Source organism: Kogia breviceps, chromosome 3 (genome assembly GCF_026419965.1).
Source record: "Kogia breviceps isolate mKogBre1 chromosome 3, mKogBre1 haplotype 1, whole genome shotgun sequence".
In the NCBI taxonomy this organism is placed as follows: Eukaryota; Metazoa; Chordata; class Mammalia; order Artiodactyla; family Physeteridae; genus Kogia; species Kogia breviceps.
The window spans coordinates 26,029,617-26,046,385 of NC_081312.1; the positions used below are offsets into that span (position 1 = coordinate 26,029,617).

Below are 16,769 nucleotides of genomic sequence, written 5' to 3' on the forward strand. Positions count from 1 at the left end.
ACCTGAATTCCTACTTCTTCAGACACTTAGCTTTCACCATGCATTTTGCCTCTTGTGCTAGCTAAATGGTTGTAATGGTTTTAAAATATGTTTGCAAGTTCTTTACAACTTCTCTCAAAAGATGGAATTGAATCCCCTTTAATGTGGGCTGGACTTAGTGGCTGGCTTCTAATGAATAGAAGGTGGTGGAAGCGATGGGATGTACCTCTCAAACCTAGGTCATAAAAAGGAGACATTCCTCCTGTCTCTTTCTTACTCTCTCAGGACACCCACCCTTGGAACGCAGCCACTATGTTGTGAGGAAGCCCAAGCCACATGGGAGAGGTGACGTGAAGTGGTCTGGCTGATATCTCCAGCTAAGCTCTCAGGCAACAGCCGGCCTCAACCACCAGCTAGGTGCTGAACTGAGACAATTCTGGCCCCCAGCCTTTGAGTCTTTCAGCCAACGTTCCAGATATGGAGCAGAGTCAAGCCAACCCCATGGTACCCTGTCTGAATCTCTCTCCCACAGAAATTGGGAGATAAGAAGTGATCGTTGTTGTTTTAAGCAGGTAGGTTTTGAGATACTTTGTTACACAGCATTAGATAATGAATACTGTGGGTTTCCTGAAATGATAAATAATAAAATAGATTTGGGGTATTCATTCAAACAGTAAGTACTTATTGAGCACCTTTTATGTGCCTGATCCTGTACTAGGCACTGGGGATACAGTGGTGAATAAGAGGGACATGGTCTTTGCCCTAGTAGGGCTATGGTCTACTAGTAGAGGAGATGTTTAAATATGTTTCCAGTAAAGTGCTTTGCCAGACGCTTAGTACAGGAAGGTACGGGAGTGCTTACCCCGGGCAACTTTCTGGTCAGGTGGGTTGTCAGGGAAAGAAGAAATGAGTTGGCCACAAGGCCAGCATGGTCTTGGCTAGAGAATTTTCTGGGGGGTGTTCTTAGAAGTGGGAAGGGATAGGTGTCAGTCCAGGTGGGAGGGGCACGCAAATAAGTTAGAAAATGGAGAAACTGGGGCTTCCCTGGTGGCGCAGTGGTTGAGAATCCGCCTGCCGATGCAGGGGACACGGGTTCGTGCCCCCATCCGGGAAGATCCCACATGCCGCGGAGCAGCTGGGCCCGTGAGCCACGGCCGCTGAGCCTGCACGTCCGGAGCCTGTGCTCCGCAACGGGAGAGGCCACAACAGTGAGAGGCCCGCGTACTACAGAAAAAAAAAAAAAAAAAGAAAATGGAGAAACTGGAAAGGGAGGTATCTAACTCAATCTCATTTTAACTGAAAGCCCAGAAAGGACAAGTGTCTTGCCTGGTGTCACACAGCTTGTGAACTGGGCCTAGATGCTGTGTCCTGCATCAAATCCAATCCTCTCATGATTCCCCCACACTAATACCCAGAGAGCAAAACTTGGGTAACTCCTTATTTGGCTCAAAGCTCTTATGGACATGATCTCTCTTCACAAAAACGCTGGAAGAGGTTAGGAGGAGTTAATTCCCATTTTACAGATGAAGAAATGATGCACAGGGAAGCTAGGCAACTTAAGAACTTAGTTCAGAAGCTGGCACATCAGATCTTCTAGGTACCAGGGACTTTGATGCTGACAAGGATGATGATGAAAATGATGCCTAGCCCATCTCATATATCACTGTTGATCATCACACTCTGGACTAATGTTCTGGAAACTAATACACGGATGCCTAGTTCACATAATATATCATTGTTGTGATCGCCAAACTCTGGACTAATGTTCTGGAAACCGATACACAGTGTCTTAATGCCACTACTAACATTGGTATTTATCTACTCCAACTCATTTTCTATTCTTGTGACACTGAAGCTAGAGTAAAATTTCTGGAAAGGTTGATATAATTTGTGTCCTGGGCTTACCCCTTGGCTGGAGAAGGGCAGGGCAACTTCATTACCTGTCCCCAAAAGACTGCAAGTGGTGGTGGCAGGGGGCTGCCCTAAATGAAAATGGGGTGCTGTTGGTAAAAGAGGGACGTGGAAGTACACAGCTATAGATGTGTTCATTAAAGGTACATACTGTTTGTTTGCACTGTCCAATATGGTAGCCAGAAGTCATGTGGCTATTTAAATTTTTATTTTATTTTATTTATTTATTTATTTTTGCGGTAAGTGGGCCTCCCACTGCCGTGGCCTCTCCCGTTGCGGAGCACAGGCTCCGGACGCGCCGGCTCAGCGGCCATGGCTCACGGGCCCAGCCGCTCCGCGGCACGTGGGATCCTCCTGGACCGGGACACGAACCTGCGTCCCCTGCATCGTCAGGCGGACTCCCAACCACTGCGCCACCAGGGAAGCCCCGGCTATTTAAATTTAATCAGCATTAAATAAAATTTAAAATTCAGTTCCTCAGTCACACTAGCCACATTTCAAGTACTCAGTAACCACGTACCGTTTACGGCTACTGTACTGAACAGCACAGATTATAGAACATTTCCATCATTGCTGAAATTGCTATTAGACAGTACTGCTCTAGGATTCTTACTTAGAATTCAACTCTTTTTATTTTCTTCTTTCTTTTGGTGAATATGGAAATAGCAAAAAAGGTGAGTCAGAATCTTCATCCGTTTATTCAATAAACATATACTAAATGTCTACTCTGAATCATATGTTACTGTACGCACCAGGATGCCTGGGAGGGATCATGGAGATCTCTTGGTCCAGTGGATCTCACATGAGAATCATCCAGGGAGCTCTTTAAAGTACTGATACCTCACCCTACCTGGCAGAGATTCTGGTGAAATTGCTTTGGGATGGGGCTTGCACACCCATAGGTTGGAACAGCTCCCCGACTGATGCTAACGTGTAGCTGGGCTTGAGAACCATTGTAATCTGATCCGACCAGTGAAGTGAGCTGCTTGAGATACCCTGAAAACCTGAATCAGCATGGGTCTGACCTCCATTCCGGGCTTCTTACAACAGAATCAAAGTTCGCCATGCATTTGGCATCTGTCTGAATGAACGAACAATTCTTAGAGAAGAACAAGTCTGCTCTTCCTTAGTCCAAAGGGAGTCCGATTCACTTCCAATAAAGTGCCAATAGAACTCTGGTTTTAAAATGCTTCTTTTACAAATTGTTTGAGTGTTTTGTGCCTGGAACTGTACTACTCAGCCAAGTTGGTGAAACCCCTATAAAAATAGCACCCTTTCCCGAGCACCTAGTGTAGGTTAGTTCATTTAACCCCCAGGACACTCTTGTAAGGTAGGTTTTGCTAATATCAGTTTATAGATCTGCAAACTAAGATGCAAAAAGACTGAGGATTATAAATTGTCCTACTTGGCGCAGCCGGGATTCGCACGCTGGAGCTGGTGTTCTTTCCCCTTCCCCACCCTGAGCCTACCCCGTAGCCAAGAGTGCAGGGCAGCTGGCAGACGGTTGTGTGCTGCTCCGGATCCGCATAGGAAAGAAAGCTTTGTGCAGGTGAGATGCAGTCCTTTGTGTGTCAGGGGAAGCCCCTGAGCTAATGTGACCCAGACACTGTACTCACAGAGGGTCCTGGGGCCTGGAGGGGAAGAAGATTCAGGAATAGGACAGGAGAGAGGATTAGGAGTGGCGTTCTCACTTGTTGATGGTTGTGCCTAGATTCCCTTTATCAAGGGATTTGGAGAAAGTAGCTAAGAGCAATGTTATACCTGGAGCAGTTAGCTCTTAGACACCTAGCAATTATGGTGCATGCTTGGTGTAAGCATTATCTATTCTTGGCCTGGATTCTTGGAGGCTGGCAGAGTGTCTGTGTCACCGTGTATCTTTGCAATCTGAGTCCCTGCCTGATACTTCCTGGGCAGCCTGGCCTGGCCTCGGGGGGTGGGGGTGGGGTGCTGAGGAGGGGCAGGACTATTGTGTCCATTTCAAAGAACTCTAACAGAGGGGGAGACAGGGCTCCCCTGCCATTCGCTGGGGGCCACCTGGTAAAGTAATAGGAGATCCAGGCCTTGGAGAGCAGCAAGGGCTGGGCTCGGAATGGATCAGCATTTGTCTGCGTGGCATTCAGCAGGTCTAGGTGGGAGTGAAGCCACGACGGGCCATAGAAGGAGCACAGGATATCACAGCCGGAAGGGCCCTTCTTGTCCAGGTTTCATTTCACAGTGGGGAAACTAAGGCTCAGAGAGGTGACAGGACTTGCTCAAAATGACACAGCATGTTATTGGCAGGGATCACACTTGCATTCAGGTCTCCCTCCTGGTCCAATATGCCTTCCCTGATGTCTTCTCTAGCAGGGGAGAAGCTGGTAGTCGATGAACCCTTGAAAGCTTTTCAGTGGAAAGGGTTAGAGATGGTCTTCTCACATTTGCTTCACGCTCTGGCAGAGCTGTGTGTGTCAGTGGGTGGGTGTGGGCAGGCTGTGTATTTAGGAAGGCTCTGTTCAATCTGGAGGACTGGGTGATGGCCCCTCTCATTTTCCAAGCAAATCATACTTATCCAGACTTGCATCCCTCCTTTGTTAGGATGTTGGCATTTCCTTTGACTTTTTTCTCCAGGTACTGTGGCAGGTATTTGGCTACTGGCAGGTTATCGAGTTGGTCAGCTGGGAATGGCTGGACTGTGGTAGTTGCTCCCAAGCAGTGGCCAAGGCTCTGGTTGTTCCTGAAAAAATCAAAGGCCAAGCTCAGCCTCCATGCTCACTGGAAGGACCCAGGACTTGGTGACAGGGAGAAACAGATCCTGTTCTGAGATACAGGTGCATCCTGAGGACCGAATTAAAACCATCTACAAGTGTCAGGACTATAGGTCCATGAGGTGGGCTAGGTTTATTTCTTGAGCCTTGGCTTCCAGGCAAGACTTCACTTTAGTTCAACAATTTCTGAGCACCTACTATGTGCATGGCATAGCCTAAGATGCCGTAGGCAATGTAAAGATATGCAAGACATCACTGTGGCCCTCTGGATTGTATCTAGGAAGATGGGACCCTATAACTTACTGAGTACTTACCATGTGTCAGGTGCTCTACACAGAGTATTTTATATAATCTTGGCCATAACCTTGCAAATTAGGATTCTAAGTTCCATTTTCAGACGAGGAAATGGCCTCAGAGAAGCTAAATGACTGTTTCTGGGTCCTAGCCAGTGGGTGGCTGAGCCAGGTTTCAGAGCCTCTGCCCTTTCTGCTGTTCCAGGAGGCCACCAGCTGTAACCACCACACCTGGCAGAGTCAGGCCAGTACCCCAGCACAGGCTCAAACGAGGTGTCTGAAGAGCATAGAGGAGGGAGAGATTCGCTCTAATATGGGCAACCATGTTTGTTTTAAGGCACTGTTGGCACTTGGGGCCGCATCATTCTTTATTGTGAAGAGCTGTCCTGTGCACTTGTAGGATGTTTAGCAACATCCAAGGCCTCTACCCGCTAGAAGCTAGTAGCAAGTTCCCACTGGTGACAGTCACTCGCAGTTGGGAACCACTGGTTTTAGGTAAGCAGTGGCCTTCCACCTGGACCTAGGAGGATCTTGTTAAGACAAGTATTTTGGCAGTGAAGAAAGGAGGAAAAAAATCATTTAATTAGTGTTTTCCTGCTTGACGAAGAGCATCCACTCAGATTTCCCTCTTCCCAGTGGCCCTGTGGCTCACTCTTGTCGCGTACAAAGCAAAGGGGGATAGTCACAAGAAGTTGCCACGGGACCTCAGTGCAGGCTGGAGGCTTCTCATTGATGGAGTGGGTCCTCTATAACCAGCTCCTTCCTGGCCTCAGTTAGCTTAGCCTGCACTTAATGCCTGTTTTTTCTTCCTATGGCCCCTACTCCCCTTCCAAGGGGCTTTTAGGGACTCTTATTTCATCATCACACCCCACCACCAAGTCCAAACACCCACACTTATTTGGGGAGTGGCTCTGTGTTAAGGGCGTTATAATCATCCGTTCATTTAGTCCTCACAGCACCCCTAGAGGAAGGTGTTTTTCTTATTCGCATTCTACCAGGGGAACAGAGGCTAGAAGAGGGGGAAAAAACGTGTCCAAGTTCACGCCTCTGCTAAGTGGCAGAATTGGGACTGTGGTAGTGATAAGTGGCTAGAATGCCCTACCCCATACAAGCCCGGAATGGAGGTCAGACCCATGCTGATTCAGATTTTCAGGGTATCTCAAGCAGCTCACTTCACTGGTCTGACCAGATTACAACAACGGTTCTCAAGCCCAGCTACACGTTAGTATCACTCGTGCAGAGGAAGGGGATCCTCCCCCCAGGGCATTTATCGGGCTTGTATGGCATTCAGCTGTCAGGGAGGGCTGCCTGTAAACAGGGCAGAGTGCCCGGTCAGGCTGCAAGACAAATGGGTGGCATATGTGCTCCAGATCAACACACAACGGGCTTGTTATTTTTGCATCTGTCAGCAATGAAATAACACTCTATTATTATTGCAGGAGGCAGAGAAGAAATAAACACAACATTTGGGGCTGGGTTCTGAGGTAGTTTTTTCCTTCATTCTCCTCCCTTCTCTTTGGAGTAGTGGTCCCTTTGGGACCCTTAGTTCCGAAGCTTGAGGGGTTTAGTCCCACAGAGTCAGACCAGCAGGTGCCAACGGGACCTAAACGAATCCTCTCAAGGAATCTTGAATTTTATGTTCTGTCCAGCTCACAAAGGACCCTTGTTCCATCTCTTGGTGCTGCAAGGAGACAGGGAGTGAGTGACAGGACAGCTGAGGCATCCCTGGAGATGAGAGAGAAGGTGGCCTAGCCTGTTCTCATCTGTCACAGGCAGAGCTATGTTAGAGACCACGTAGACTGTCAAGTTTCAAGGTTTCAACTGAGTCAGGACTAAGGTTGCATCTTGGTAGCGTTTGATGGAAGTGCTAAAGCAGTGCTTCTCACACTTGAGCGTGCATTAGAACCTGAGGGCTCCTAGCAGCACAAATGGCTGGCCCCCACCCCCAGAGTTACCGATTCAGCAGGTCTGGGTGAGGTCTGAGAATCTGCATCTAGTTCCCAGGTGATGCTGCGGTGGTCCAAGACTTCACTTTGAGAATCACTGTGCTAAAGCATACTTTTCAAAACGGTAAAAATAGCTCTCATACATGTGTAAAATGAATTTGTGTTAAAGATTTATTTATTTAATTAATGAGAGAACCAGGAAGTTGTTAAAACCAGTTAAGGGGAAAATTTGAACAGACCTATATAATCAGTAATACTGAAACGAATTTGCCATTGGATGTAAATCTAGTTAATATTCTATAGGGCAGTGAACTGGAATGGGGTTATTTTTTTCTAAAAACCGATGTATCTCTACTGGAAAAATTAATTTGCATTTCTTTTTTTTCTATTTTCGCCGTACGTGGGCCTCTCACTGTCCTGGCCTCTCCCGTTGCGGAGCACAGGCTCCGGACACGCAGGCTCAGCGGCCATGGCTCACGGGCCTAGCTGCTCCGCGGCATGTGGGATCTTCCCGGACCGGGACACGAACCCGTGTTGGCAGACTCCCAACCACTGCGCCACCAGGGGAGCCCATAATGTGCATTTCTATGGCCAAGAAACATTTGCATTACTCTCAGTTTTTCTACAACTAAACTTTTATCCTTACAGGGTTGTAAAATAGCCAAGGCCATAGAAAGACAACTGTAAGTGCACCCTTGTGGAATTAGATAATCTCCAGAGAGCCCCTCGATCATGTGGAGGGCTTGTAGAAACATAGCTTGCTGGGGGCCACCCCCAGAGTTTCTGCCAGGGTTGAAGAGGGGTTTGAAGCTCTGACTTCTTAAAAAGACTTTCAGCCAATCTTCCTGTTCTTTGCCCCACCTTCACCCTCACTGCCAGAGGTGTCTGGTGCTTAATGTTTGGGGCAAGCTATGTTCCTTCTTTCCCTAGCACTATTTTAGTATTTAACTTTCTCTGCTAGCTAAGCCATTTGCTAATTGGCCGTTTACTTTCCAGCTTCCAAAGTTTTGTTGCTATCATTTCCTCTCCTTGTTGCTGTGTCATCATGGGTTTATGATCTCCCCCTTTAAAAATCCACATCCCTTTTTGTCATTTGGTAGAGTTTCAGAAGGAAGTGGCACACGCTACATCCATTATCTTGCCTCATGAACCCCATCACCGCACTCTGACATGTGTCGTGGCCTGATTATCATTGTGCCTGTTTTATAATTGAGGAAACACACACAGAATTGACTTGACCAAGAATCTACTTTTTCGGACCACATTCCATATTCCAGGTTTTTTCCACAAGAAAGATAGTTGCAGCGTGTTCTGGTGGTGTTCCAAAGCACTTTCACTGCGTTTCTTTTTTTTTTCTTTTTCTTTTTTTTTTTTTGCGGTACGCGGGCCTCTCACCGCTGTGGCCTCTCCCGTCGCGGAGCACAGGCTCCGGACGCGCAGGCCCAGCGGCCATGGCTCACGGGCCCAGCCGCTCCGCGGCACGTGGGACCCTCCCGGACCGGGGCACGAACCTGGGTTCCCTGCATCGGCAGGCGGACCCCCAACCACCGCGCCACCAGGGAAGCCCCACTGCGTTTCTTTTATTGGCGTCTCATCGCAGTCCAATGAGGCAGGCAAGGAAGTTGTTAGAATCTCCTTTTTATGGCTGTGAAGATTGAGATTGGAAAGGGTTACGGAGTTGCCCAAGATCATATAGCTTAATGTGCTTTGAGCCCACTATTTACCAGTTCAAGTTCAGGGCCTTTTCTCCTGCTGACTCTGGAACAGCTTTAAAGGCATCTTCAGGTGATAAAACATCCAGTGACTCCACGTGTATTTATTGAGTGCCTGCTGTGCACCTGAAACCACACTAGGTGCTGGGCATATAATGGAACAAGATGACTGGGAGTAGCGGATGCCAACGGTGCCACCCACATCCCTGGAGTCCATCTCAGAGGTGACCTGCAGACAGCTCCTGTACATGCTCGTGGCCTCCTGAGAGGCCCTCCTCAGGGGTTTATCCATCAACTCCCTCTTCCTGAGATGCCAGGGAGTTAAGATCCTAGGAGTTACCCACGACTAATCAAGGGTGGGAGTTGATGGATAAACCCCTGAGCTTCCTTGTGCTGCAGAGGGATACTTTTGAGGCACATTTTATATCATCTCTATGAGGGACACCCAGGACTGAGCCCCAGTTGCCCAGAGCTTTACCCCCCTCATTAACAAACTGTGGTTTTCCAGTCACTTCCCCATTTGCTCACCTATACTGCCTGGGATCACTCCCTCAATAAGCAACCTGCTCTCAAATCCTTATCTTAGCGTCTGCTTTGGGGGGAACCCAAACTAAGACCTCGGGCTTCTAAAATCCTTTTTTTTTTTTTTTTTTTTTTTTTTGCGGTACGCGGGCCTCTCACTGCTGTGGCCTCTCCCGTTGCGGAGCACAGGCTCCGGACGCGCAGGCTCAGCGGCCATGGCTCACGGGCCCAGCTGCTCCGTGGCATGTGGGATCTTCCCGGACCGGGGCACGAACCCGTGTCCCCTGCATCGGCAGGCGGACTCTCAAACCACTGCGCCACCAGGGAAGCCCCTAAAATCCTTTTGATTTGCAACTGATGGTCCTGTTCCCTGCCTGGGGACACGGTCACCTCTCCCCGCAGTGGTATAAGCTGCACGAAGGAAGGGACTTTAGTTGTGCTGTTCACTGCTGTATCTCGGGTGCTTAAAATACTGCCTGGCATATGGCACATGCTCGAAAAATATTTGTTGATTCAATGAATAATGATTATTGCTACACTGATGGATGGAGAGAGGAGTCCGAGAAACTGGAATGGAATGATTTGGGGGTAAATAACAGCAAAGTCTGTCTCCTTTTTGTATTTTATAAGTACTCTTAATATCCTGAAGATTTCATTCTTGGCCACTGTCTCCTCCAGACTGGTGGAAGGAGGAAGGAGGTGAGAACCCGAGCTGTGTCTGTGGCAGGCAGCGCTTGGCAGGAGGGGGAGGGTGCCTGTGAGGCTGGGCTCAGAGAAGCAGCTGTGAGTCACTAGTTCAGACTCAGAGGCAGCTGAAAGTGAGAGCATCCGCATTGCCAGGGACTGTTCCCAGGAAGAAGCTGGATCTGCCCTTCGCTGGTTCTGTGCAGAATTCCTGTGAAGATGAGAGGAGGGCAGAGAAGCTGAAGCAGGACCTCAGCTCCCACTGAGGGCTGGTCTATGCTAATTTTCAGCAATAGTGTGAGGAGCTCATAGATTGAATACGATCTTGTATCAAGTCCCTGAGTTTTGAATGAAGGATGTGCTTTTTGAGCTCTTTCCCCCACTGAGGCCATCTGATGGCTGTTGGGTAAAATTCAGACTCAGACTGAGAAGTTGGTTTTTTTCTAAGAGTTTATTCCAGGCCAGTAATTCTCCTTTTTGGCCTCTGATGTCACTTTTTGGCAGTTCCTGGTTCTAGAGCCTTAGCATCTTGGTTAATCCATAGCTACTGGGAAAGATGCCTTATGGGTGTGTAGACTGGCTTTCCAAAATGATGTGCTCAGTAGTGTTAGTGAGAAAGAATATCTCGGATTTGTATAAAGTTTTATATTTTGCAAAGTACTTTCCCCAGACATTACTTCCTTTAATTAGCATCTCTAATATTTGCCCATTACAATCACCTAAAATATCGCCTGTCTAGGAATAGATCTAACAAAACATATGCACGACCTCATCACCGGAAACAGCATAGCATTATTGAAAGAAATTACAGAAAACCTAAACAGATGGAGGGCTAGACCACGTTCATAGATTGCAAGACTTAATACTGCAAAGAGGTCAGTTCTTTCCAAATTCATCTTTAGATTCAATGCAATCCCAATCGATATACTAGCAGGTTTTACATTGTAGAAATGGACATGCTGATTCTAAAATTCATATGGAAATTCAAATGGCCAAGAAGAGTAAAGATAATCTTGAAGAAGAAAATGCTGGAAGATGTATGCCAGCAGGATCAAGAGGTATTATAAATCTGTAGTACTTAGGACAGTGGGGTATTCCTGCCTCTACTCCATTTTGTTTTAAGATGTCCTTGTTTGTACGGTTCTGAAAGGTGTGATGGGGAGTGCGGGAAGCATAGAAGTCCCAGTGGGCATCTCTGCTTTCTTTCAGTTGTCTAAACCAGGCTGCAGTAAGCCTTTCCATAGGGTTTATGCTACACAGCAACCATCACTCATGACTCAGGGCCACTACTGGAAATTCAGGCAATCCATTCTCCACCTAGGAGCAAAGCACCCCTTTGCTTAAAACTCTGTGATGGTTTCCCATTGGAGTAAGGACAGTCTCAACTTCTTAACTGGACTTAAAATAACCCTTCACATTCTGGCCCCTGCCTGCCTTTCCAGCTTGACTTTCGTCCATACTCACCAACCGTTTTGGACGCTTTCAGTTCCTTAGCTACTCATAGACTGCAGTCCTAGGTCCTGGCCATTAGCACGTGGCCAGATCCTCCTGATCCTCCCCCCGCCCTGTTTGGCCCACTCCTACTTACCTTCCATGTTTCGGTTTAAACTTTGATTCTTTGGGGAGCATAGATCCTTGCCTCCTTAGACTGGGTGCAGCCTCCTTGTCACACACACAATGCCCCCATTGCTTCCCCCTCTTCAAAGCCCTCTGCACCCTTGTTCAGTGTCTCTCCTTCCAGCAGCATGAGAACAGGGACAGTGTCTGTCTTGTTCACCACCATGTCTCCTGCTCCTAGAACAGTGCCTGGCACTGAGGAGATGCTTAATATATATCAAACACAGCAATAAATATGTGAATGTATAAATTAAAAATCCATACTTGAAAGGCTGACTTTGTAAAATCGAACCTCTTAAGTCTTGACAAACTTCACAGTTGGGCAAACATCACCGGTTTATGATACGTTGGTGCCACGAGTGAAACTCTAAAAGTGCTGGTTAATGCCTTTCCAGAGTTACCGAAGCCTGCCCTCTTTGTCTATATGCTCGTCAGACTGGGTCAGAGTGTGGCTAGAACATGGCTAACCATCTCCACCCCTGGAGAAATAAAGCCAGTGTGCATTGGTGGTGTCATCTTTGTGGGTGAAGGACAGGGCGTGGACCCATTCTCTTTGGTAAGCAGGAGAGTGACGTTTTCTGAAAACCGGAGGTTTTGTCTTGCTGGTTGGTTGTAGCAGGAAGCCATCGGCTGGGCTAGACCAGCAGTGCCTGGATGCCAGGCTGTTTCCAGTGGGGATGCTTTGAAGTCCCTGGAATATATTGTCTCCAGAGGCTGCATTTGCTGTTTTGTGTGTTGGCATTGCATAAAACAGGCCATTTATTTATGTTTACCAATTTCTTTGTTCGCATAGCTTTTCATTTTGATGAAAGAATAAGTCTTCAGTATGGAAAATTTAGAAAATGCAGTCAGACAAAAAGAAGGAAATAAAAATCAAGTAATTCCATATCTCACAGCCCTAGGAAGCATAAAGCCTAGGGCCCACAAATATTTTAATTTTAATTTCTCTTAAAATAAGTAGAAAAAAAGAGAACATAGTAATAATGAACATATAACAGTGAATCTAGCCTGACTTGTATTCAACTTTATGCCAACGCCATCATAAAATATAATTTTCAACTTTTTTGTGTGTGTGTGGAAGAAGAGCTCCATGAAGGCAAAAGTTCTGAAGGCCCACGAAAGTCATAATGTGATGCTGATAGAAATAGTCACTTTTAATATTTTGTTGTATAACCTCCTGGTGCACCTGTATCCTATTCACTCAACACACGTGTTTACACAGATGTATATTTATATCGGTTTTACAAAAATTTTTAAAAATACATTTGCTCAGATTTTGATATATATATTTAATAACAATATATTGTTGGTAAACATGCCTTTCCATGTTACCAAATGTTCTTCTAAAGTATTTTTCTTCAATTCTTTATTTTTAATTATAAAAATAACATTTACAACATCCTTCTTAATGCCTGCATAGTATTCCAGTGAGTGGAAACTATTTTTGCTGTTTCCAGGGTTTTGCTATTATAAATGACAGTAAGGGGCTTCCCTGGTGGTGCGGTGATTGAGAGTCCGCCTGCCGATGCAGGGGACACGGGTTCGTGCCCCTGTCCGGGAGGGTCCCACATGCCGCGGAGCGACTGGGCCCGTGAGCCATGGCCGCTGAGCCTGCGCGTCCGGAGCCTGTGCTCCGCAACGGGAGAGGCCACAGCAGTGAGAGGCCCGCATACCGAAAAAAAAAAAAAAAAAAAAAAATGACAGTAAGATCATCATACTTTCAGCAAAATCATTGTATTCACCCATGATTATTTCCTTGGAGTAAATTCCTACATGTATCATTCTTTTATATAAATTTATTTATATATTTATGTTTGGCTGCGTTGGGTCTTCATTGCTGCCTACAGGCTTTCTTTAGTTGGGGCAAGCGGGGGCTGCTCTTTGTTGCTGTGCGCGGGCTTCTCTGGTGGCTTCTGTTGTGGAACATGGGGTCTAGGCACACGGGCTTCAGTAGTTGTGGCTCGCAGGCTCAGTAGTTGTGGCTCGCGGGCTCTAGAGTGCAGGCTCAGTCGTTGTGGTGCATGGGCTAAGTTGGTCTGCAGCATGTGGGATCTTCCCGGACCAGGGCTCGAACCTGTGTCCCTTGCATTGGCAGGTGGATTCTTAACCACTGCTCCACCAGGGAAGCCCCCCTACATGTATCATTTTGAAACTTCATACATTATATGTAATTTAACGATCGATGGATAAGTATGAGTGCAACATGGACCATTTATGATGACACCTGTAAGGCACCCCAGGACTTTATCGTAACGTTAGTGACCCTGTAGCAGCCTCTCCTTGCTTTAGGATGGACATGTCTGACTGTGTGATCACGGGGAGCCTGGGGAACCACCATGTCCTCAGGTCCCATCTCAGTGTACGATGTATTTTTCAGATGAACAAATGTATAGTTGAATGTATGTATAGATGTATAAATGAATGTAGAGTTGGTGTGAATGTCAGCTCACAAACTCAGATGTCCAAGAATATTAAACGTCTTTGTATTAAGTCATCTTGGGTTTAATCCCACGTGTTGAACTGGTGGGAAGTTAAGTTTCAGTGATTACTGGGTCTTCCCCACAGTGCCCCACTTTCTCCAGGTTACATGAAGACCTTGAAACCTTAAGCTCTAAAGCCTCATCTGAAATACTCTGCTTGTCCTGAGTACCACTGGCTACTCTGGGACCCCTATGTCCCTGTTGCATGTTCCTTTAGGCCCCTGCTGTGTCTATGCCACATTTGGGACAAGGGACTCTTGAGAAGACTTGAAGCCTTGGTGTCTGGGGCTCAGCACCCCTAGGTGCACCAGATAGCCGTCTATCCCTTCAGATCTTGCTGGAAAGCAATGCATGGCTCCCCAGTGCAGGCTGGAAGATTCTCTCTTGCTACTCTTACTGCACTCTGAGGACGCACCTATTCACTACATTTCCTTAGCTCTTGTCTCTCCCCTCCCCAACCCCCCACCTCCCCAAAATGTAAAGGAGTCATTGATTTGAAGCTTCCTTGCTTTCTGCTCTGCAAAATCCAGAAGGTAAACCATTCCAAAGGGCCTGGCTACTGGCTCGAAATCAGAGGAAGGACGAATATCCCGGAGAGCAAACCCAAGCTATAATCTGTTGTAGACGGAATCATGAGATGTTACTGTTAACAGCGATACCTTAAAAAAGAGACTCCTCTTTATAGTAACCGAACTGCCTTTGGGACATGCTCAGTAGTGCTGCATCTCAGAGCTGGAGAAGGGAGAAGTGGAACTCTGCGGTCATTTAAGTAACTTCTGCATTTTGGGTACAAGTACAAATTCCACAGATACATAGTTAAGCAAGAAAGGTATTTTTCCTTGTTCAGTTTTTTTTTATTTCCCCCTCACTCCCATTTTAGGATTGATATTCTCATATGCAAAGCAGATCAACATACCTCTATTCTTGCAGATTTCCTTTGGCTTTGTTATGCGGGGGTGAGACAGCTGGAAACGGTATGATTTTGAGAGGAAGCTGGCTTTTCCCGAGGCCAAGCCTTAACTGCACCTGCATTTCTTGCAGTTTCTTACAAAGAAACTTCCTTTTGAGAGTCAAAATGTTTCAACTAAAGTTATTTTCAACCAGAGGGAAATGTTTGAGAGCTCAGCCTTTGTTAGCCCAAAGAATATTGTTTCATCCATAGTGATTGAAATAGTAATTTCCTTTGGGAAGCCTTTGCCATTGAAACAAACTTTGATTTTGGAAGCAAATGTTTTGAGTTTAAAGATGGCATCCAAGAGTTACAACTTCTTCTAATAGCTCCCCAGCCATTATTGTAGTGCTGTGATAGTGAGATTCTTTGAGTTTGAACAAGGAAGCTTGCTTGGCTGATGTTAAGAGGAGGTGTAGTTCAGTGGTGGGGAGCAGACCCCTCACAGCCAGACTGCCTGGGTCTGCAGTCCTCACTGTGCCACTTGCAAGCTGGAATCTTGCGCAAGTTATGTAATTGTTCTGAAACTCAGTTTCTGCATCTATAAAATGGGGTTGATGGTAGTGTTGGGTTGGCCAAAAAGTTAGTTCGGGATGTTCTGTAACATCTTCGGGAAAAATCCAAATGAACCTTTTGGCCAACCCAATATTTACTTCCCAAGATTGTTATAATTACTAAAGAATTAATGTAATAGGGCTTCCCTGGTGGCGCAGTGGTTGAGAGTCCGCCTGCCGATGCAGGAGACACGGGTTCGTGCCCTGGTCCGGGAAGATCCCACATGCCGCGGAGCAACTAAGCCCGTGAGCCATGGCCGCTAGGCCTGCGCGTCCGGAGCCTGTGCTCCGCAACGGGAGAGGCCACAACAGTGAGAGGCCCGCATACCGCAAAAAAAAAAAAAGAATTAATGTAATAAAACGCCCTTAGAGAAATCCAATAAGGGCCATAGCTTAGTATTGTATGCATGTTAATTTCTTGGTTTTGATCATTGTACTGTGATTACATAGGGTACTGTCATTGAAGCAAGCTGAGCAAAGGGTACACAGGAATTCTATAGTATTTCTATGTGAATCTACAATTATTTCAGAATAGAAGTTAAGAAAAAAGCACTTAGGGAACTATATTTGACTGTGTGATTCTTTGAATAAGGTTTTTCTTTGACATGAGGCAGTAAGCTCTCTGAAGTTAAGCTACATGACTGCCCCTCCCCCAGCACCTAGCACAGTGCCTGGCACATAGCAGGCCTTCAATAAATATTCATTGACTGACTGAATAAAGAAGTTGAGATGCTGAAGGCCCTGGCCAGTAAGCAACAAAAGAGAGACAAACCACTTCCTGTATCTGGGGGTGGGAGGAAAGAGGAAGCAAGAGGGCCATGCACTGATTTTTAGTAGAGCCTTCAACACACACACATCCCAAACTGGGAAAGCAGTTTGAGCATGTGGGAGGGGGAAATTTCCCCCTTACCCCTCTTGCATTCTTTGGGCTGGTCATATAATTAAATTGACACAAGACAGATTAACAGGAGAAAAAAAACCAATTTCATTTGTATGCATGGAGGTCTCATAGAAAATAGGACCCTTGAAGCGACCAAAGCAGGCTGTTTCTATATCATTTTTCTACAAGGAAACAATTTTTTGTGTGAAGATTTAACAAAGGGCCTTGTGCTTAGGATAGCAGACTAATGAAGAAGTAACAAAGTTTGTTTATACGGTTTTCTCAGCCTTGAATTCCCTAACTCTGGTGATGAGGATACTTTCTACCCTCCTGGTGTAGGGAGGTTACTTTTACATGGGAGATTTATTTCCTACTTTCAAGGGGAAAGGGGGGGGGTGTCATTGTGTTTTTTTATATCATTTTCCCACTGGCTGTTTCTTAAGTAATTTTAACTCAAAATAATCAATGTGGCATATCTTGGGGCAGCCTGTTATGAGT

At 46.4% G+C, this 16,769-nt stretch overlaps 1 long non-coding RNA gene across 3 annotated transcripts in view; it reads left to right on the plus strand.

The window, feature by feature from the left end:
* Window positions 1–16,769, plus strand: part of LOC136793779 (uncharacterized) — a 110,393-nt gene that overhangs the window by 2,477 nt on the left and 91,147 nt on the right. For all 3 annotated transcript variants that reach the window (XR_010839461.1, XR_010839462.1, XR_010839463.1), the window contains exon 2: window positions 265–551. This is a non-coding gene — a long non-coding RNA (uncharacterized lncRNA). The remainder of the gene's footprint in view (window positions 1–264; window positions 552–16,769) is intronic.